General features: G+C 35.5%; 1 long non-coding RNA gene across 1 annotated transcript in view; it reads right to left on the bottom strand.

Moving 5' to 3' along the window:
* The window catches only part of LOC148056796 (uncharacterized), a 248,858-nt gene extending 229,028 nt beyond the window's left edge, over positions 1-19,830 (bottom strand). Inside the window, exon 1 of the long non-coding RNA XR_015702215.1 lies at positions 19,793-19,830. This is a non-coding gene — a long non-coding RNA (uncharacterized LOC148056796). The remainder of the gene's footprint in view (positions 1-19,792) is intronic.
* Between the last annotated feature and the right edge of the window lie 2,324 nt (positions 19,831-22,154).

Here is a 22,154-nt window from a genome sequence, read left to right as displayed (position 1 = left end):
TGCTTCAGTTCAGAAATCACTTCACTGATTTGTTCAAAGCTCAAATACCCAAAAAAGGCATTTCTTACTTTGGAGCTTGAACTGCTTTGACAAAGCATGTAGCTAACAAGTCTAGCTTCGCACCATTTGAAGATTGTGACCGGGAAAAAACAGCTATTTACATTAATGTATTCAGCCATTTTTATGAAAAGTTTCATTTTTAACTGCATTGATTGCTATCAGCTCTGCTAGATTGCCTTCTACTAGTCCAATTAAGTTCAAAAAAATCACTGACTAGACTCTCTCAAAGGAACAAAATTATCGATCATCATATTTCAATACTGGCTCACAATATCCATTGCTAGAAGCAAACTGAAGTTTTAACATGTACTTTAGTCTAGAAACTACTAATGTGTTAAGAAAAATGACATTACCTACAGCTATCACATGACTGGTGCAAACTGTGCATCTGATCCAATTCCCAATAATGTCGATAGCAATGTTTCCATTGATGTCACTGGCACAAGGTCAATTCCTGCAGGGGAAAGCTGTGTCCTTCTGGAATCAGTTGAAAACATGATGGAGTCAGAATATTATGCCCTCCTCTAAGGTACCAGTGACTAAAGGAATTTTCTTAAAATAGTTCACAACAGGTTCATGGTTTGGCTTTTTTTACAGTATAACATCCCCCCTCCTGTCAGTGCCATTACTCTTGAGACAGGGTAAACTTTGAAAGTGAAGGACTGCAATTACATGTCATTATGGTAACCAGGCAAGACTTACAGCAGCTCTGTGCTGTGCTGAGAAAGAAAAAGCATCTAACGTGTGTTTTGTCTTTAGGCCAGAAAGAAATGGGGGGAGGGTGCTGATACTGAAAGGCATGAGAAAACTTAAGGTCAATGCACAGACCTTAGTCAAAGAGGGGTCAGGATGGAGCACATAAACATTTACATTTTTAAAATCTGAAAGTTAGGAGTATTGGCTTTCAAGGAGGGATGTGCTGGCTTCTTAAACAAGGAATATGTTACCTTCTTTATGATTTAACTCTTCCCAACAAATCAATAGTTTATCAAGGCATTGTGTGCATATCTAGTCAAAGCAAAAGGGCTTCCTAAAGAGATTATGAGAAGCTTCATCTGTCAAAATTAAAATATTAATATTTTTCCTAAGATAATTATGAAAAAAAAAAAAAATCAAATTTTCTACTTTGAAAAACAGTCCTTTGCAGTTGCAAAGGACCTCTGGAGACCCCTGTTCCCCTTTTTTCCCTTTAATAGTACAATCAGAAGAGAAGATGAACAGGTAAAATAATTGAAAGGTTATTTTCAAATATTTGTTCCTATGGGCTTCATATTTTCCAGAAAAAAAAAAAAAAACAAAGAATGTGCCATTTCTTATTAAAAATATATTCAAGAATTGAGTGAAAGACTTTTTTTTAATCTTTTTTTTTTTTCTTCATTTGTGGGAGTGGGCAAGCAGTCAAATGAGGAAGAGTAAAACACCCAAACTAAGGAAATGCGTAGCTGTAGTTTTATGGATCTCAGTTGCCTCTCAGTTTTGCCTTCTGGCAATCTGTTTCATAGAGTCATACTATTCTTGATCATAGCTCATTTAAGCCCACATTTCTATAAACTATGCAAATATTATTTCCATCAAGAATCATTATGTCCTGTACAGACTTTTCCTGGGAAATGTTACATTCACTTCTTGTTAGCTTGCTGCGTCTTCAGAGGTTCCAGCAAGGTCTCCATCTCTCACAAAAGTCCAGACATGAATTCATTCACACAAACATTTGTTCAGAAAAAGTCTGTTCTACTGAAACTGAAAAGCATGGTGCATTTTAATTGCTCTTATTGTGCAGGCCATTTTGCCAGCACCTGTCATTCTTGTAGAATTTCAGAACTACTTGTAAGAGTGATGATATACTATATGCTCTTCTATCAAACAGTTCTCTGGAGAGTCAATCAAATATGCAGCAAATCAATAAGAAGCACTTCATTTTCAATTGTCTTATGCATTTTAGCTGTTTGGACAAACAGTAAGACACCTCTAGTCATTCAAGGTGCAGTCAAAGCCAATCTCTTTTCCAACAGTGAAGAAAATATCCTTAAAGGTGAAATCTTCGGTAGCAGTAAATTTGACACCAATTTTATATAATCCACTAAACAGTCTACCAATCAGAGGCCACGGGGAAACCATTTTGTTAATTTATTTTGCAATCCCCCTTCTCCCCACTCACAAGAGGAGGCACGAAGAACCAGTTTGTAACAATGTTCTCAGTTGTTTAAGTAGAGTTTCTGAAAGGTTATTCCACTTAAATGAAGTGCACGTGAAAATGACATGTAAAACTCTCATGGCTCTCTTCCTAAGCTTAGACAAAACTGGGGAATGGGAGAAGAGAGAAAGAAAAATGCTCATACCTGGTCACTTCTTATTTTTTAGTGCATGGCTTCAATACAGGGTACAGGTACAATGTTTATTTATAAGCAAAATGTGTAAGTGGACCCTTTTGTTCAGGAGTTACAATAAGAGGACCAATAATAACTTACAAAAAGTTATTCTTCGGGGGGGGGGGGGGGGGGGGGGGGAAGGGGGCATTAAAATAGATGCTACAGTAACATCTAGGAGTCAACCCCTTCTCTAGTAGGAAAAACACTAGTCCCAAAGTCCTTGCTTGTTAGGATGATGCCTGGTTGTTAAGTGATTATGAGTCCCAAGAATTAATATCAAAGGCCAGCCCAAATAGGTGCAACTGTCCAGGCAGACAGAAGCAGCAACGGAGCAGAATTAAAAGAAGGAAAACACGGTAAGAAAAGATTCAGAAACTACAGCAGGAGTCACCCCAAGGCATGAATGCAAACTGCAAGGAACCAGCATTAACCTGCAGCAGAAAACAGATCTGAGCACCAGTCAGGCATTGTAACATAACTAGCGGCTGCCCTGGTGGCATGTAGAGTTGACAATATCCCAAAGGTTTATAAAAATGAGAAATAAAATGGCCATAGATAGATAGGTTAAAAGAGTAGTAACTAAACAATGCTGGTCATTACAAAGTATTTTCAAGTTTTTCCTATGCAGTATAACAAATTAATAGGGGACAGGGAAGGAAGTTTCAAAGGAGGCGGCAGTTTTTGTAAACATAGTGGAAAAACAGGAGAAAACACATACATATTGAAAAAGTTAGGTTAACAAAAGAGATTAGAATCAAGGACTGCATGAACTGCTGTTGTCACATGAAATATTGTTTTAGGTAGAATAAAATTGAATGTGGTTACAGGCTTCAGTGACAGGCAGGACAGCAAATGTTTCCCTGTTACCAAAAAGAAGTGTGAGACAGGAGTAATTAAGAGTTCTGTGCTAGTTTCTCTAGGCTTAAGGCATTGTTAGTCAGAAGAATTGAGGAAGTGACAGGAGAATTTTTATTTTGGACAGAGTCACATCTGGAAAACAAAGGCAATTTTTCAGTACCAACACAGAAAGGATAGTTGAATGTATTCTTAAAGGAAAAAAATGTAAACTCAAAGTGAGATAATCCAGCCCAGACCTTTCCAAACTGATGCAAATCCATCATGAAATTGATTTCCACCATGTTTGGAGTCGCTAGCATCACCAACAATAACAAATGTAAAATAAGTGACAGATATTCAGATATCAGTCATTTATGGAAACAATGGCTACCTTCCCAGTCAACTTTAGAAACCCAAACAGAGACTTCTGGAATTACTTGCATACACCTCTGCAACTTACTCTGAAAAGCTAGGCCATTTCTTCAAACTAATCTCAATCATTTAAACAGTAAGGTTGTCTCTGAGCTGACCAGAGGACTACACTGACCTGAGAAATAAGTATTTCTCAGTTTCAAGAAGTGTTGAAGTTTCATTAGTTTTGTTGTGTGTTCCTTTGCTGGGAGAGAGAAAGTGTGGCTGATAGAAAAGAAATGTTGTAAACAATAACGGGATTTGATGAAAGCCTATATTTCCAACTCAAAGCCATTCTCTCTTAAAAATGTACTCCAGATGATATATTAGCTGATGTTTGTGTGCCATTCATTTACTTCTGGTCAAAAAATAAAAATATTTATAACTTTGATTTTACTCAGACTAAAGCATTGAAATATCCTTTAAGAATGATACAACTCTTATTGCTGAGAACAAAAGTTACAACACTTTGAAACATATTCTACAAGCTTTGTTTACCCTGAGGAATATCTTGTCACATGTGAAACAAATAGAGAAAGCTGAAGGGTAAGATATTTTTTAGTGGGAATACTCACAGCAGAAACTCCCCTTTATTACCAGTATGTTCTGATTAAATCATTGATCTTTTCATTTAAATCTAAGAGCCATATAGCAGAGAACTCATCTCTCAAAAAAAACCTTTTCTGTTATTTTCAGTGTTCACTACAGAAATATGGTATTACTGTCCCCTATTCTTCTTCCACAAGCTACTATGGTAACTGAGAATTAGATGACATGAATACACCATAATTCCTCTTTGTAAAATATACAGAAATGAGCAAGACTTTTAATGAGCTTTATACCTTTAACGTTTTCAATTTGACTCTAGAGTCTGTGGACCAAGTTTGCATAGTACATCCTGTGATTATTTTTTATAGTTTTATGTATATAAATAATACCATGTGCAGAAGGCAAAGTCTTGTCAAAATGCTGAAACACAGCTAGCAAAGAGTCATATGAATTTTTTCTATAATGTGTTAGCAGCAATTTTTATATTTCCCAATATCTGATTATTAGTTTAACTATACAAAATATACACAATCAGCCATTGCCTTACATGTTTAAGAGAAGAGGAGGAGAACCTCCATCTATTTCATGCACCAAAAGCCTTTGGAAATTATATAGCTGTTTCACCAGTGCACAATGCAAGATGAAAACAAGGTTTTGTCCCTCTCTCCGTTCTTCAACACACTGCAATGCAACGGTGTTCTGCTGGAAAAAGGACTGTGGAGAAAGGTATAACTTCAAAAACAGTTTGCATTAGAGAAGAACTTAAGGAGCACCACCAAGATCAAAGCCATTAACTAGAATCCAGCAAACCACAAGGCAGTCAAGCCGTCATAGTGCTTACGATCTGAACAGACAAACATTTGGTGGTAACTGTGGGTCTGGACCCATTAATTTCTCTACAATAATGGCAGCAAAATACAGGCTTTCATGAAAAAAAGTACTTGTTTCAGTCCCACATTCACCTTGAAGTAAATGGATGGCATAGCTAGAGCAAAACTATTAGTCTGCACGACACAGCAACTCTATGGTATGTGACCTGCGTTTGCCTTGAATCTTTGGAGAAGGGATCCTTGCTACCAGTAGCTTGGCAGAGGAGTGCATAAAAAATCCTGTGCTATAAAAAGCTGTCTCCCCATACAGTACCTCCTGAGAAGCAGGGGAAATGATAATTACTGGGGAGGTCTTCTAGTGGACACAGACTGCTTTTTGGAATAGTAAATCCATGCACCTGACTGAGGTCTTTCATGGCACCCTGCTTAAGGGTAGTGTGGGAGGCAGGCAAGGGACATGCACATTACTGCTAACATAGCCAGACTAAGTCATCTCAAAAGGTTTGTATACATCATTATTACAATTAGAAAATTTGTATTACAGCTGCATTTACAGTCCTAAAGAGAACATTTGATAAGTGGAACTATACAGTGGTGTAATGCATAGAAAGACAGAAGAGAAAAAACAGCATCCCAGTTTTGGAAAATGATGCATGTGAATCTGCAGTAAAGCCAGGAACAGATGTTACAAGGGTTATTTCTTCTATGCTGAACCCTCTCTCTTATGAGTAATATTTTGCCTTCTTCGTGGAATATGTGCCTTTCCCTTCCAAAAAGGAACTTGAAAAATGTTGTCTTTCTGACTGCTGTGATTCAACATAACTAATATTACATATACAACACAAAGCAGAATGTATGGTGCTTAATTTTGTAGTCGAGGATAAATTTATCTTCTTCTGCCAAAGTAGTTCCATTTTTAATAGATTAAGCAACAGATTAACAGCATACATTAGTTAAACTGAAGATAACATTTATATGCATTCCAAAATGGAAAGTAGTTTTCTGCAAACTCAGATATATATATTTTAAGGCAATTACTTGGGAATACACCCATACACTTTTTATTGCTTCTCCTCCCTGGACTCAGTACAGGTAGACATTCACATGACTTCTCTGTGACTGCTCAGTTCTCTACTTCAACAAAAATCCATATCTGAAGGTATCCAAGTCAAATTCCTACTTCTCAACACTAATTTTTAATTATTTACTTGTATCAGAAAATTAGGAACAAATTTTGCCAAAGAGCAAGCACATCAGAGACTGCTTCACAATTATTTTCATTCTAAATTACAATAGAGAAAACCTTATTGGAATAGTTGGTAAATATGATAAAAACAGAACTGCCTATTATTCATTTAGTGTCTATTTGTGGGGTACTGGCTGCATTTTGGGAACTACTATAAACCTTCAATTTGTAGTTGCTAAATACTACCAAATCATCCAAAGTTCAAGAACAGTTAATATCAATCTAATATTCTATTAATAAGATGAAGTTAGCTTTTACTGTTAAAATACTTAAGACAACAGGACAACTGATTTACAATTGTATGTGACAGCAGTCACTGGTACACTGTTATTGGGCAGGTGCTTAATTAATTACATGAAAAAATAAATGGTACTTTGATAATATTTTATAAAAGAAAATGTTCATAATAATTCCTAACTGAAAGAACCAGGCTTAAACAAGATTTAATAGTACCTTGTGAAACTATCGTAGCTGTTTGCTTACAACCACAAAAGACCGCAACATCCAGGGTGATCTACAGTCAAGAGAGCCCAAACGCTAGACAAGACAGGAAACTTCATAGTAAAAAGAGACTTTGTTTCCTTCTGTATTTCTCACAGTTAACTTTCATGTCACTGGTCACTGTACTACACATGGTGCAACACATCTTTTGGTGGCATTATAAATTAATTAAGACCTCAAGAACTAATCCATAAATTTTAATAAACAAAAAAGAGGCCAGGCAGATTTCATTTACTTGTTATCTTATAAACAATGGTTTAAAAGTAACATTTGAAAAGACTTTCTCTTTCAGAAATTAGATTCCCTGACAAGGCAATGTAAATCATATTTTTGTGTATTTTCCTAAGAGTCCAAACTCTCAGGTACTGAGTTCACATTAAGAGAACCTTTCCACTTTATCTAGCCAACACAAGCCTCCACATGTGGGAAGTTATGTGCATATGAGACTGCAGATGTCATAGTAACCTATTCCATTTTTAGAAATATAATTCCTTTTATTTCTGGTTATGAGACAACTAAAACAGCACAGATATAAGTATTATTCAGTTTAATATTTTTTTTCCTGAACTATGCATTAGGTGCTTACTTTATCTAAGATTTGTAATTATGAGGATGAGAGGTGGGGAATTGTCTCAGGAGTAGGATCCCAGTCACTGTAGATATCATTGGAGTACACAAGGTACTTCAGTAACCACTGACATTAAAGTGCTTTATGCCAACTGGAGTATGTAAACAAAGCTGAAAGAACATAACATCAAAATTATCTGAAATAACTTCAATTATAAAAAAAATTATGGCCTTGTTTGAAATGCCTTGGTTGCAAATTCAAGTATAAAACAGAAGAAAGATGTTAATAGAAAAATTCAATGTACAAAAGCAACCTCTGCTTAATTTAACTTCTAGAATTTGTAAGTAAATTCAGCTATTTAAACTATGTCTCATGTTATGTTGAATCTCCTCTTTCATAATAAATCCTGCCCCTCAAGGATATCTATATCCAAAGTATCTATCCTGTAATGTAGACTATAATAGCCCTCTGTGTTAAGAGGAACAGGGACAGAAATAGATACTGTATGACTAAATGCTGATTGACAGTTCCATCACATGCTCGGCTCTTCTTAAACAAAACTGCAATAAAAAGACTTCATATCATACCACTCAAGAGAGAGTAAAATTGTGTAAACAGATGTAACCCTGTGGAAGAAAAAAATTCTACTTTATTATTATCATAACACACTGAAACATTATTTTTCAAATACATTAGCCAGAGATCAAATTATTCAGTGTCTAATGAGAAAGTAAGTGTTCCTTCTCAATTACCCATTAAAATGCTGTTCCTAACAAAAAAAAAAAAAAAAAAAAAAGAAAAAAATCACATGGAAGACTGTTACTATGTAAATACTTAAAGGAAAATATTTTCATGGCATGTGGGAAAGAAACAAGAGGAAAACAGTACAGAGACAGTGACTGAAACGTCTGCCAGGTACATATCCAAGACAGCTTAAAAGCCCTTATGAAATGAAACCTAGCTTTTGAAGCTGTCAGAGTTTGCCACCTTGATACATTATTGTACAAGTCTGAAGAATTCCTTGACAGAAGAACTTTTATAAAGAGCAGCTGAGACACTAGGAAAAGCCTAGAGCCTCTCTCACAAAATAATGGTTTATAATCACACATATGATAAAGAAATGTATCATCTTAGTGACTGACAGACACTCGTAAGTGCACAGGCAAGACAACTGCAGCCACCACAACAACTGGCTCTCAAGCCTGGCAAAAGACCTATCAACATTTCTGTCAGAAATAAGACCATTTACAAATTGGTACCTCAATTCTCTCTCACCCCTGCCCCATTTGCTTCCTGTATTTCATTGTCTTGTGTTAAAGCCCAAGAAATAAGTACTCGGTAGAAACCTCCAGTCCATTAGAGAGCTTTAAGCAAAGTCTGAAAATATCTTAAGAAATAAAATAATAAAAAATTAGAAAAGAAAAAAATCATATTTTTTACTGCTTATTTTGTCATCCATAAGTGACAATGTATTCAAGAACATACTTTTCTTAAGGAGTTAAAGGCCAAAGAACAAAGACAGTAAAACAGATAGGTGGAATAACTGGGAATATTATATGGATGCCTTTTAAAAGCTCAAAAAGATCTTTATCAGCAGCACCGCAAGACAGTCTTTGAGGTACAGACAAACAGAAGGGGAATCTTGAAGTGCAAATAGAATGAAACATATAAAACTAGTCCAAAAAAAGGTAAGAAAATAATTATAAAATTTCCTAGAAATGTACGTGCCGCTAAATAATGACTGGACAAATGGGTGAAAGAAAACCTTACTAAGGACTATAAAAAATAAAAAACAACATATGGCTTAGTAAATATCTATCTCACAAATTACAGGATGCTATTCGGTAGAAGTGTCATTCAATTTCTTGCCATGTTCCAATACCATGTTCCCTAGCCATCAGTATTGAAGACAGTTTCATTGGTATAGGAAACCTTTGGTCTGACCGATACAACCACTTATGATCATCAGGAGGACCAGCCAAATAAAGCTTCGAAGGATGGATTAAGCCTGGCACATACTCCCAAGTACAGGTACAATTAAAATAAATAAATAAATAAATAAATAAATAAATAAACCCTACAATTTCTGCAGCACTTCTGTTTGGTTTCACTAACAGTGATTGTCTCTATATTTATGATTAGACCCCAAATTTAAATATTTAAATCATGACGCTTGTCTTGAGGAACCAATTTTACTGTTACTGTCATTACTCCAGTAGAAATTATGTTGCCCTCCAGGGAGATGAGAATCAGTAGATAAAGACTTGGGTCTGTTCTCATTTCAGACTCTGAGCCATGTTTTATAACTAAATTTGTGGTAATTAGAAATAATTTGCTAGATGTGATAGCTTATGTCTCTTATACCAACTACGTATAAAGCTGTGACAAGTGGAACACAATCTCACCTTTTCCCAGTCCACCAACATCAGTGGAATTAAAGTTTATAAAAGATTTTGGTTAAGGTGTCTGTGCACACAGGGACTAGACAACCAAGGAAGTTCTTTATGGTCATAAGGGTGAAAGTGTAAACATGTATGGAGCAAAGAGAATCTAAGTATCAATTATTGTCAATTATCCTTCATAATTTTCTCCTATTCTTCGTTGTGTGATCTTTCAAATGGTGCTCTCTTGATCAAAGTAGATAGCTTATTTCAGCCATATCAGACATGCACTCAGAGCCCTAGAGCAGCAAATAAAGCCTAACGATCTAAAAATGAACAGAAAAAACCCACAAAACTCAGACCAAAACAACCTGTGCTCTCACTTATGACATTATTCAGGTTTTACCTAAGTGTACATGGAAACAAATTTCCTTTGTACAGTTTAATAACCTGACAATATAATCTCACCTAGCCAGTCTTGGAGTGCATCATCTACTGCTTTCTAAGCAATCATATAACAGAGCTATCACATACGCAGGTTTTCTGAATACATGATTCAAGCCCTCTAAGAGTTATGGTCAGCATTATTATTCAGAATTACTGCTCAACAAGCAGGTCCAAACATGAGCTGCAGACTGTTGGGCTTCTGAAATGCATGAAACTTGTTGTAGAAATGTTCTCAACTGTGCAGCAAAATTATTCAATTTGGCAAGTACCTAAAATAGTGCATGCACAGTTGGAATAATGCATTTGGAACACACCTAACTCTCCCTGTATTTGCATACACCTATTTTAAACTAGGCAAATTAGAACCTCAGTTACTCCTGAGCAATTAGGACTTCAGAAACATTATTACAGCTTACCCTACAACAGTCCCAGGACTATTCAAGGTGCATAAGTAAATAGGAGTCTAATCCTGAACTCCTCAACATTTAACACTGTTTCAACAAGATAAAAGGCATACTTATAAAGGAAGTTAAAGTATTTTCCTTAAAATTAACAGAGTTGGCTACACGGCTGTAAAATCATCTGGCCTCGCTTCTACTTTGCCACTCTAATACCTGAACCCTACATTCAATTAGGAAAACATTGCTTATTTTGAGCAACCAAATGCATCATCACTTAACAAAAATTGGCATTGAAGGAAACATGAGAATTTATTCCACATGGAATGGGACCAGATATGCAGTAGATAGGTGATAAGACACTGTTACCAAGTACCAAAAGTAGCCTAGAGATTAAACTTGGAGTGGAAATGTGCAAGGATCAACATAGGGCTAGTTATAAATGCAAGAAATGCCCTTTATTCCACACTCAATTGATACCACAGGTTCCTTCCAGAGATAAAAGAATCTGGTCAAAGTGGGTATAAATATTGTTTATAAGACTAAGGGGGCTAATAAGACAGGGGACTAATTAATCTTGCAACTGACATCTCAAAGCCATTTCTGTGGAAATTGCATAAATCAAATTATTAAATCAAACATTTATTGCATGTTTGCTGAAGATGAGTGCATCAAAAAGAACCTCCAATGAAGATCTAAATCCTAAAATTTCTCCAATAGTTCAATTTGGTTACACTCAAGCACTTTTCAGGAATATAGATGTTTTCCTCTCTTGGACAGGCTGACCAGATCCCAAAAACCTGTGCTATACTGCTGGTGCAAAGTAGACACAACAGATCATACAATGAGGAAAATCATCCTGTGGCCCTGAAATAATTTAGCACTTTTCTTTCCAAAGCATTTTCAACTATGTGCATGGTGTTGTAGCTTGTACTAGGTGACTGCTCTGGCAGAAGTCTGGTCTAAGGTCAGCACAAAACCTCCTTCTTCAGTTTCATTTTTCACTCACCATGTGTAACAAAAGAAGAGCTCGAGTTAGCATTTTAAGGGACTTTTGAAAACATGGTATTGGAAAGCTTAAAGAAATCATTAGCACTGATTCAGTGTTTCTTAAAACTAATCTTTTTTACATATATTTGTTTTGATAATGAGTGCTTTAATCCTCTGTCTTAAAACTAAACAAAACCCCAAAACAAAAAAAAGCCCAGCACTGATGAGCAATCTTGCAATAATGAATCAGTGTGCACACATGAGGGAAAAACAAATGCAGTTGGGAAACAGATTTCAGTGTCAAGTTTCCCCAAGTGTTGTTATAAATATCAGGAAATTAAAAAATGCTCTTAAAATGCATGAACATTATTTAGGTCTTTAATCTGGAAGGGGCATGATTGATTTTGCAGGGTGGAAACTGCCAACTGTACCAGTGCCTGCAGATGGAAGGGGCCGGCACATAGCTGCCAATTTCAGGGAAGATATTTCAACTACTCTCTAAAATGGATTGCAAAAGCTTGTTGTCTTCTGCTTGCTCCTCCAGGCTCATGCTGCACTAGACAGCTTAGGGGGAGAATGGCATCAGTCTTTTCCCGAAACAGCTGAAGTCACAGAACATTACTATTTTAAGAACACCAAAAAATGGAAAAGCTAAACCTCTGAGGGCAATGGGGCCACAAGCCGAACTGGAAATAATAGTCAACTAAAATTAAAGAGTCTTACTATTTATACAATGGCCATTTTACACCATAGTGAGAGGAAAATTGACCTTTAAAGTCTAAAGTTCACTTTTACATCCTTGTAACTGAAAAAAATCTTCACACAAGGAAGAACATTTTCTGGAAGCAAAAATACACTGTGTGAAACATGTACTTGAAGTCCCTCTTGCACTGTAGAAAACAGTAAAATATGACAAAGAAGCAGTAGATTAATTTTTCAAATAAGACCATCTTTAAATCCAAATGCTCTTAAATCTCAGCTTGCTCATTTTCATAAATATGTATCAGATTTGAGAATCTGATTCCTGATAAAACATTTTGGATGTACAACTTTAGACTGAGTTGAGCAGCTCCAAGTCACATTTTTACAGCCTGAAAAACTCCTCATGCAGCCATTATGTTAGCATAAAGAGAATCACACGTTTTTTTCTGCTTTTTTAAGTATCAAAGTTACTTCACTTCTTCTGCCCTTCCAGTTGGGTAGAAACACACACCTCTCCTCAATTTTTACCTTATCTTTTCTCCCATATTGTAAAAATAATTTCCAATGGCAAAAGGAAATTGAGTAGCATAAAGCAATCTTTTTAAGCCATTTTCTACATTTTCTATAGCTTTCTTCTTTCAAGGAGTATCTATTCCCTTTCCTTCTACTCTGCTCTGGAAACTGTGCTTATGCCAGCACCTTGTTAAACTGATTGCTGAGTCTTTTCCTCTGGAATTTAGCACCACTACAGCAGGTTAGTAACAGAGGCTGTCTCAAATATCTTGTGTTAAGGACAGATCTGAAAAGTTATCTGCACTGTGGAGTAAAGCTGTTTTGCTGGCAGTGAGAATACTAGAATGGATATAAAGTGTCTTCAGGAAAATTGTCTTTAGGACTGCATCACATTAAAGACATCTGAGTGGTATTTTGTCCCACTGGTTCCAGCAGGGGTAGAGCTTCATTGCTGCTTTAATTCTACCAGTATAATACATATCTACATATGTGACACGAAAAGAACTCATTCTTCCCCTTTTAAGGATTCTTCCTCTATACTTTTGCTCTTTTTAAATTATTATTTGCAGACCTAATTTGCAGACACTTGTGCCACTACAGAAATGAAATCGTTGGCCTGAATTCATCCCCAATGCACAAGACTAAGTAAGGTGCAAGATAAGCCCTTTGCTTTCTATTTCTTTTTAAAACACTCATGCTGCACTGCAGACTTGTGAGATATACTCTAACATCATTTGTTACATATTTCATACTGTAGTGCCATGCTTGATTACATCAATCTATACAAAACAGAAACTGGCAGCCAGTCTCCCAATTTCTGCCAACTGTAAAGGTTAACATGTACGTTGGCATAATGTGGGTGTGTAAATAAGGGAATTTGTGTAGTCCTTTATTTAGCAATGTAAGAAAACATATTTCAGGTTGGAGATGAATAGTTTTCCTTCCCTCCAGGTGTCTATTTTCTATTTTGGAAATTTCAAGGAAGGGATTAAACATGCACAAGCACTACTTAGCAACAAAACACTAGGGAACCATACTGTGTGTACTATAACTTCATTTCATAAGACTATCATCACAAACTGCCAGTATTTCATCACTGCCAAGATGTCTTCGGAGAGAGACAGGAGAAGTCAAGGAAGTGGCTCTCAAGACACCCCCAATAAGCTCTCTGCCATCACTCAAGCCTCCCATAAGGCAAGTTCACCATCCCCAAGGATAATTAACAAATTTACTTCTAGACCAACAACCTTTAAGAAAAAACATTTGCCCAATCAAGTAGGTTTATGTTTTCAATTTTGCACCTTTAGAAGTTCTTATTGTTGAACAAGCAAAGACGTAAACCAGCAACTGTCTTATAAAAACCTAGCTGACAGTATAAAACAAAACTCTATATGTTTCTGTATTTGTAGACTAAATGCTTTTCTAATCTGATGCAGAAATCCAGATTAAATGAATCTAATGGAATTGATACGAATTTTCCCTTGACATTTTATTCTGAAATTTCAGAAAATAACCAAACAATTTGGCATGAAGAGGAGTTATTTAACAGTGAGGGTAAAAAGGACTGATTGATGTACCTGTTCCCTCTTGTTCACAAGCTTGGTTTGTGTAACAATCTGTGGTGATGACTATTAAACAAAAAATTAAAATGAACATCCACAAATGTTTAAGTCATGCTGACAACAATACCATATTTGCCATCCTTCTATGTGTACTTTACTATCTTCCATTAATTTTAAGCTATAGCAATGCATTCCTCTGCTAAAGTATTAGAAAACAAAATATTGCAAGTCATATGAAACACAGACAGTAGTCAGGAGATAATTATTTTCAAGGATCCTAGTCTTCTGAATCTCTAGGATAAGATATAAGAACACAAAGAAAAGCTTCATAGTGTGCAGCACCCATTAAAGGTGGCATGAAGGTGATCATGCCTTTAAGCTGACTGTGTAATGGCTTAAACATTGAAGGAACGCTAGTCCAAAATAAAGGCAGTGACTATATACACAGCAAAGTACCTGCAACAAATGACAGCTTTTATGCATGATCACCTCTGCTTAAATACAGAACATTAATGCAAGACTCTCCCTATCAAGATTCAAAAGCCTGCAGAAACAAAAAATACCAAATTGAAGCTTTATAAGAAAGTCCTGTCTGCATCTGTGACTCTACCTTTAACTTAGGCAAACAGAACTAAGTAAAAATAAGCTTTCTCTTTAATAAGCTATGAATCCATCAACATTATTTTTGTGCCTGCTTTGCTGTTGTGATATGTAACATAAGGGTTGAAAACTGAAATGTATGTATTCTTAAAGAAAATGAGACAGTGAGCACAAAAGAAACCTGATATCATCTTAAAATAGATAACCACTGACTGTATATCTATAATAGAAGTGATACAAGCTACAGACATACCATTACAAAGTGCAATGTATTTGAGCTTGCCATATTTGCAATTGTCTTTAGACAAAAATCTGTAAAATTTGTAAAATGCAACTATAGAATACAAGAAATAGAGCAATAATAAAGGTGAAAGACTTCCATTTGAAAATGCTGGATGAATATTATGAAGTTTTCTCCAAACAAAATGGCCAGTTGGAGATTTTGAAATGAAAGTATAAATTATATGATTTATGTATGTTGCTGCAAGAGCACAGATCACTTTTCTTATATTCTGAACTGCAATGCCAAAAAAAAAAAAAAAAAAAAAAGATTCCCTGAGGTGACTAATAAAAGCAGAGGCTAAGATTCAACAAGAATTGTGACTAGAAAAAGAAAGAAAAGATATGCAATGGGATTCCTAGAACAACTTATTGAAGACACTTTTAAGTCCAAACATCAATATTCCAGTATGCTCACATTGGGCCAGAGCAGAAAAACATTTAGATTGAAGGATCTGGTGATAAGAAAACATGAGAAAATGCCACCGTCTGATCAACACTTAATTAATTTCAGTAAATATGAAGCTATTTTAGTATGTCAAAATATGAATATACTCTAATTATTTTTCTTCTTCAGGGGACGACTAATTTCTTGAGGAGAAATTATGCTCATCTTTACATATATTACAGCAAATTAATAATGAAAACCTGCATCAGAGATTACGTTAACACATGTGAAACAGATTCTTAAAAATATTTAAGAATTATTTAATGTAAAATTTTAGTTCAAGTTGTGAATGTAAGCAGATAGGCTGAACGTTTTTATGCTAGGAAAGTCAGTTTACTAAATGGGATTTGTAAAGATCAGCTCAGAAACTGCAAGTACTGCAACTGTATATTTGCACAGTGCATACCAGAGTGGGCAGCAATATCACCTGCAGCCTCTAAACACTACTGTACTATTGCTCTTAATAGTAATAACAAAAACATTCATCTTATTGGGTATAGCAGTTCCTATATTTGTATTCACAGTAAAGCTTTAAAAATTTTCAAGGCACTTTCAGGGGTACTTTTCCTTAAAGATTAAAAAAATCCCAAGTGTTTAACCATAATCACTATTGGGAAAATACATTAGTAATGTACACTTTAAAGCACTTCTGAAAAGCTACACTCCTAATACCAGGTAAATGATATATGTTTTAGAAACACTTATGAATACCTATTCACTTATTAGTCTGGCATGGCCTCAAAACAGTATTGGCTAAACAATAGTGCTTCTATAATGGTTTTGTATATGGTCAATCAAGTAAACAATATGCATTTTTTTAAAAACGCTTGAACGTGTGCTTACACAGCAGTTTATTCAGATCCATTATGGACATCCAAGTAAATAAATGTTCTAAAGTCCATAACTATATATTCAGTAAATACAGAGCTGCTAGTTTCTATAGAATAAATAATAAGCACTATAACAATACCACAATCACAGGGGTTTATCCAACAATGTACTTCACCACAAAAAAGATTTCACAACTTCTCTCTGGCATTTTTTCCCCCATCATTTCTTTCTTTTGTTTTTAAAGAAAGGTGTTAAAGGGGAGAACACTACCTTTCAAGAAGCTGTTACTTTGTGAGAATACACAACCATTATGAGAAATAATAACATGGAAGGAATTTTTTTCTTGGGAGTCCCTGTAAAACTATAGGCCCTATTTCAATTTCACCGCCTTACCTTGGTCACCAGCAGACTTAGACAAGCTCTGCAGTTTGGAGCCAGAGTTCTACACTGATGGCATTTGTTACTCTGAGTAATTGCTCAGCGAACATTCAGGCAGGGCTTTGTTTCTAACTACAAATACCAAAGGAGAACAATGTCTTTAATAATCTGATGCATACTTATATGTGGGTGAGAGCTTGCCTTTTCCAGCCATCCTGAAAGCTCTTTTTTCTTCTTTCATTCATGTTTTAGTAGTGCCAACAGGAAGAATGCTCTAGAGACAAAACAAGTAACTACTACTCATAACAGAACTGCAAATAGATAAAGGGTTAACATTAGGACCTTATATCTGTTTTGTAAGAAGCCGAGAGCCCTTAAAGGAGCATGAAAAACTGATTTTGGCCACCAGAAGATCTGTGTCACAGTAGAAAAAAATCCCAATTAATTCTTCATGGGCCTTGGAGTGAAGAAAAGATATGGATAGAAAGGAACAAAAAAGAGGGAGACAGCCTAATCAAGAAGACTTCTCCAGCAGAAACCCAAGACTTGCCAATTTAGATCTTCTTGGGTGCACCACGATATCCCATAGATATTTAAGACAGGCTTTAAATAGTCAAAATATACAAAGTAAGGCTTTTGTCTTTAAGACGAGCTTTCCATCTGGACCACTAAAATGATGATTTTCCAACCTCCAAGGCAGACTAGGTTTGGAAGAACACAAAAATGTCTTAACCTCTCGGAGATGGCAGAGGCTTCCATATTCCAAGCAGCCTGTAAATTTGCAGCAGTCTGATATATGTACATGACACCCTTGCAAGTATTGAAATTAAATTTAAAAGCATGAACTACTTAAAGTCTATTCATGGATATTCCTGGCAGGATCTATGTGGGCTTGGGAGAAAGGAAAATTTGCTAAATTAATAATTCACTTAGGAACAGTTTGCTCAGTGTATGTCCTATTTAAATGTTTTCAAATGTATATTTTTTTACCAGTTCCACTCTTTTTTAGCCTTCAGCCAGCAACAGAAGTCACTTTCTGAAGGTGCAACAAAAGAGCTAAATGAATACAGAAATGACACCCTTGGTTTCAGGAACGCTATGTACTCACCAGTGTACAAGAGCCTGAGTCTAATGTCTTCAGTCTGATTTCAGGGATGCTAAGGTAAGAAGGAATACAAACCAACTGGTTTTATGATACATCAGCATTCTACTTCATCAGTTGCATAGTGTTTATTCTTGATGGTCTGATGGGAAATGCAGCACAAATACTGCTTTGTTGACACTAGATTTGTTACCATAATCCACTGTTTATAAATATAAGAGAAGGATATTTAAGAGTGGTAGAAACAATAGGACTACATTCTAGGAAGTTTTCAGAACAAAAATAGTGCATTAAATCAGTTCATAAATTTATCTTCAATACAGCAAGAAATTGACATGTTTATCTTTGCAATTACTAGATTCATTTTCCCATTTATCTGATTTCTTTTGGGTGATCTTATCAATGTATATAAACACCTGACAGGAAGGTGCAAAGAAGACAGAGCCAGGCTCTTTTCAATGGTGCTTTGTGACAGGACAAGAGGCAATGAGCACAAACTGAAACACAGGGGGGTCCCTCTGAAGATCAGGGAAGACTTTTTTACTGTGAGGATGACTGAGCACTGGCACAGGTTGCCCAGAGAGGCTGGAGAGTCTTCTTCCTTAGAGATATTCAAAAGCCATTGGAACATGGTCCTGGGCAACCAGCTGTAGGTGACCCTGCTTGAGCAGGGTGGTTGGACAAGATCACCTGCAGACGTCCCTTCCAACCTACAGTATTCTGTGATTTTGTAAAACCTACTTATTCCAATTGATTTGTTTTGAATCATTCAGTCCTGTCTCAAAGTCATGCACTTTCCACAGAAATCGAGTGTCCCATAACTTTTGATGAATAATGTTTCCATCCACACAAAAATAAAATAGACTTTCTCAGTTCCTATTTTTTTACATGTTCTAAAGAGATAAACTTAATAGCACTGAATTCCTCACCCCTCAAAAAACATACTAAGGTTACTTTTCTGGTGTTTTTTTCAAATCCTGAAACCTACATTTGGATTTTGGTAACTATATCAAACAATGAAGGACTGAGATCTACTAGACAACCCCGAATGCAGATTTTTCATCCTAAATTTAATTAAATAGGAACATTAGTAGAATTTCATTCAGATTAGTGTAAAATTTTATAACACAAAAATGAAGCAGGAATAGTTAATTTTAAATATACTCATTCCTATACCAATAAAACCAAATTATGTTCTGATTCCAAACAAGATAACACATATTTGTCTTTTACAGAATTTAAATTGGTGCTTAATTTTAAACAATTGCTCATGTGTTTTGCCTTACTGGTGTTTTCATAAGTCTTTTGGTTCAGTGAAAAAACTAAGTTGTGGGTTTCTTTTTTTTAAGAAGTTGTTGCATTATCTAATATCATTCATGAGAAGTAATGTTATAGTTATGTTTTGATCTATTATAAAACTGGAGGTGTAATCACCACATCCAGCACTGTGTGCTGTATAAGAGGAGATACTTACTACTCCATTAACCTTGTCCAGTAAGATGGCAGTCACACATTTGTTCTACTTTGCTTTAAGGATTACATAATTAGAAAGACAATTAGAGATGAAAAATGAACATGTAATTTTTTACATTAACCTCAACCTAATACACATTACCTACACCATGACAAAAGTTATTTACAGACAAGGTTCTAATTTCACTATGCAGAGAAATAGATGAGATGAGCTAAGAGTCAATTTATAGCAATGATTTCGTTGGTTGTCTTGCTTGAACTGGCTATGACTACTCTCAACATGAGTTTATCATCCAGCAGAAAAAAAGTCCACTTACTTTGCAGTAATGATGTAGTCAAAGAAGCCTCCTCAAATGTTTTGTCTCTTTCCCGCTACAAAACAAAAGCAAAGATTTCTTCAAAGAATAAACCACACAGGTCCCCTAAAAAACTTGACAACAACTTGCTTCCTGATAATACCATCTCTAGGTCTATCACGAGGGAACAAACCCTCCCACAGCTGTTTCTCATCTCCCCTTGTAGAGACACTGTAGTAAAATGTTAATCAGATACAGATTAAGCACCCTTTTGAGTCATCTGTGCTTCATACAGGCAATAATGAACAAGTAACTGAAAATGAATTAGTTAGGTTTGAAGAAAATACGTTGCTCTTAAAAAATACCGGGTACTTTCTTCACTTTTATTTTTTAAAATTGCTGATAAGTATAATACTTGCACTTTCAAAATTAACACTTTTAATTGCTTATACAACTGGCCAAAAGGCAGGCTGGCCTTTGTATTGAATACTAGATTTTGCACTTTATGAACCATGTTTAGTAAAAAGGATATCCAAGGGAAATTTACTTTAGAATTTAAAGTAATTTGTGAAGATTTTTTTAATTCTATTGTTAGGGTTTGAAAGCACTGTTGTTGTCAGATGAACTAGTCTGCCCCTCCCCCGTTTAGAACTAGCAATCCAGAAATTACTTGTCTTTTAAGAAAAACTGTAAGAGGCTATAGTCAAGGTGTTTAATAATCTTTTAAAATGTTTTCATATAATCTATCTCAAAAGTTTATTCACCAGTTTTTCCACTAGCTTTTTTTTTTCCATCTATTTTCTTGTCATACGGCAGCTTATTAGTGGTTCAGGAACTATATTTTAAGGCTAATGGGAATACTTCCATTGACATGAAGTCATACTCAAGACTTTATTAAGTATTTATATTTATATTTTTTATTTATTTATTAAGTATTTTTTCAAATCCTGAAGTGCTTATTCAAACAGAATTTTAAGCAAAGCCATGTGCAGTATCTCCTGGTTTAAAAAATACGTAAAGTAAAAGACATAAGAGAAACTACTAGGTGAACATAATGTTTCTTTAAGGCATATCATCTATTACGGAAGATACCAAACGATTATCAGCAGTAAACTACGCTATTACAGCTTTAATAGGTGGCTGCAAAGCCACAGTAGAGCAACAAATGCAGAGACCTGAAAGTTCAAAAGATCAATAGATAAGCAGCATGTTACATGATAGTTGAAATGAGATCCTCTGAGAAATGAATCTTGTGCCATAATAAGCAAGTAACCCTACATGATTTGAGACCAACCTTAATATAGGATTAGACTCAAGATACACAATGTGCAAAATGATGGTAAACAGCAAATAAGGGTACCATCCTCAGATTCGGCTGTTGATTTGAGAGATATCTTGCAAAACAACTCCTCTTCAGTCACAGACTTCCTCCCACTGTTAGAGGAGGACAAAATAAATATAATAAGGAGTATTTCCTGTGTGGCATAGAACATTACCTACTCTGGATATCTATCTTTCCTCCCTCAGCTTTTAATGAACAGCCAAAAATATATAAATTTCAAAAATCAGATCTTTTTTACATTACCTACTCTGGATATCTATCTTTCCTCCCTCAGCTTTTAATGAACAGCCAAAAATATATAAATTTCAAAAATCAGATCTTTTTTTAGAAGCATCCACCAGTTTTACACAAGTACAATCACAAACATTTTATGCAGGATTCTAATTTTATCTATGAAACCAATCCCATGCAGGAGGCTGAAGGATAAAAGAAAAAAATAGAGAGTCTGAACTTTCATTTTTCAAATGTCATTTACACACACTTGCTTTTTGTACCTTTCTTTAGTATTTCCAGCATTCCACTTACTGCCAAGGGTCCAAGCTGCTCTGGTCAAATTTTCACATGTCCAATAATCAGAGCAAGGGATCACTGGGCATGCATCACTTCATTCTGTTTTAAGGACATGGTAGGTCTGATGCACCTCTGATGTAGATTCACTGCACACATGGCTGATCCATTTTTGTGCCATAAATCCAGTGTTTCCAGTGCACATCGGAATCACCATGCATACAAACACATTCTATCTCTGACTTCACAGAAAAGAGAAACACTGCTTTTGGAAGGTCAAATGATGGCTAGTATATCAGCCTGAGAAACTGAGATCATAATTTGTAGTACATGAACATATTGATAAGGGTGCAAAACTAAAAGCTAGGAAAAAGTCTTTAGAAGTCAATACCTCAGAATATCAAACTATTAAAGAAAAGGCAAAGTTAACTGAAACTGGTTTTTGGTTTTACTAATTTGATAATGCGCTCACAGTCAGATTATTCAGCTAAGTAGTCAAAACCTCCCATCCAGCGATAGAACAATTTAGAAATA

This window comes from Nipponia nippon, unplaced genomic scaffold (genome assembly GCF_047370975.1).
Source record: "Nipponia nippon isolate SJK-2023a ecotype South Korea unplaced genomic scaffold, ASM4737097v1 scaffold_11, whole genome shotgun sequence".
Classification (NCBI taxonomy): domain Eukaryota; kingdom Metazoa; phylum Chordata; class Aves; order Pelecaniformes; family Threskiornithidae; genus Nipponia; species Nipponia nippon.
The sequence above is the reverse complement of the archived record's forward strand: the minus strand, read 5'-3'. Positions and strand labels throughout refer to the sequence as shown.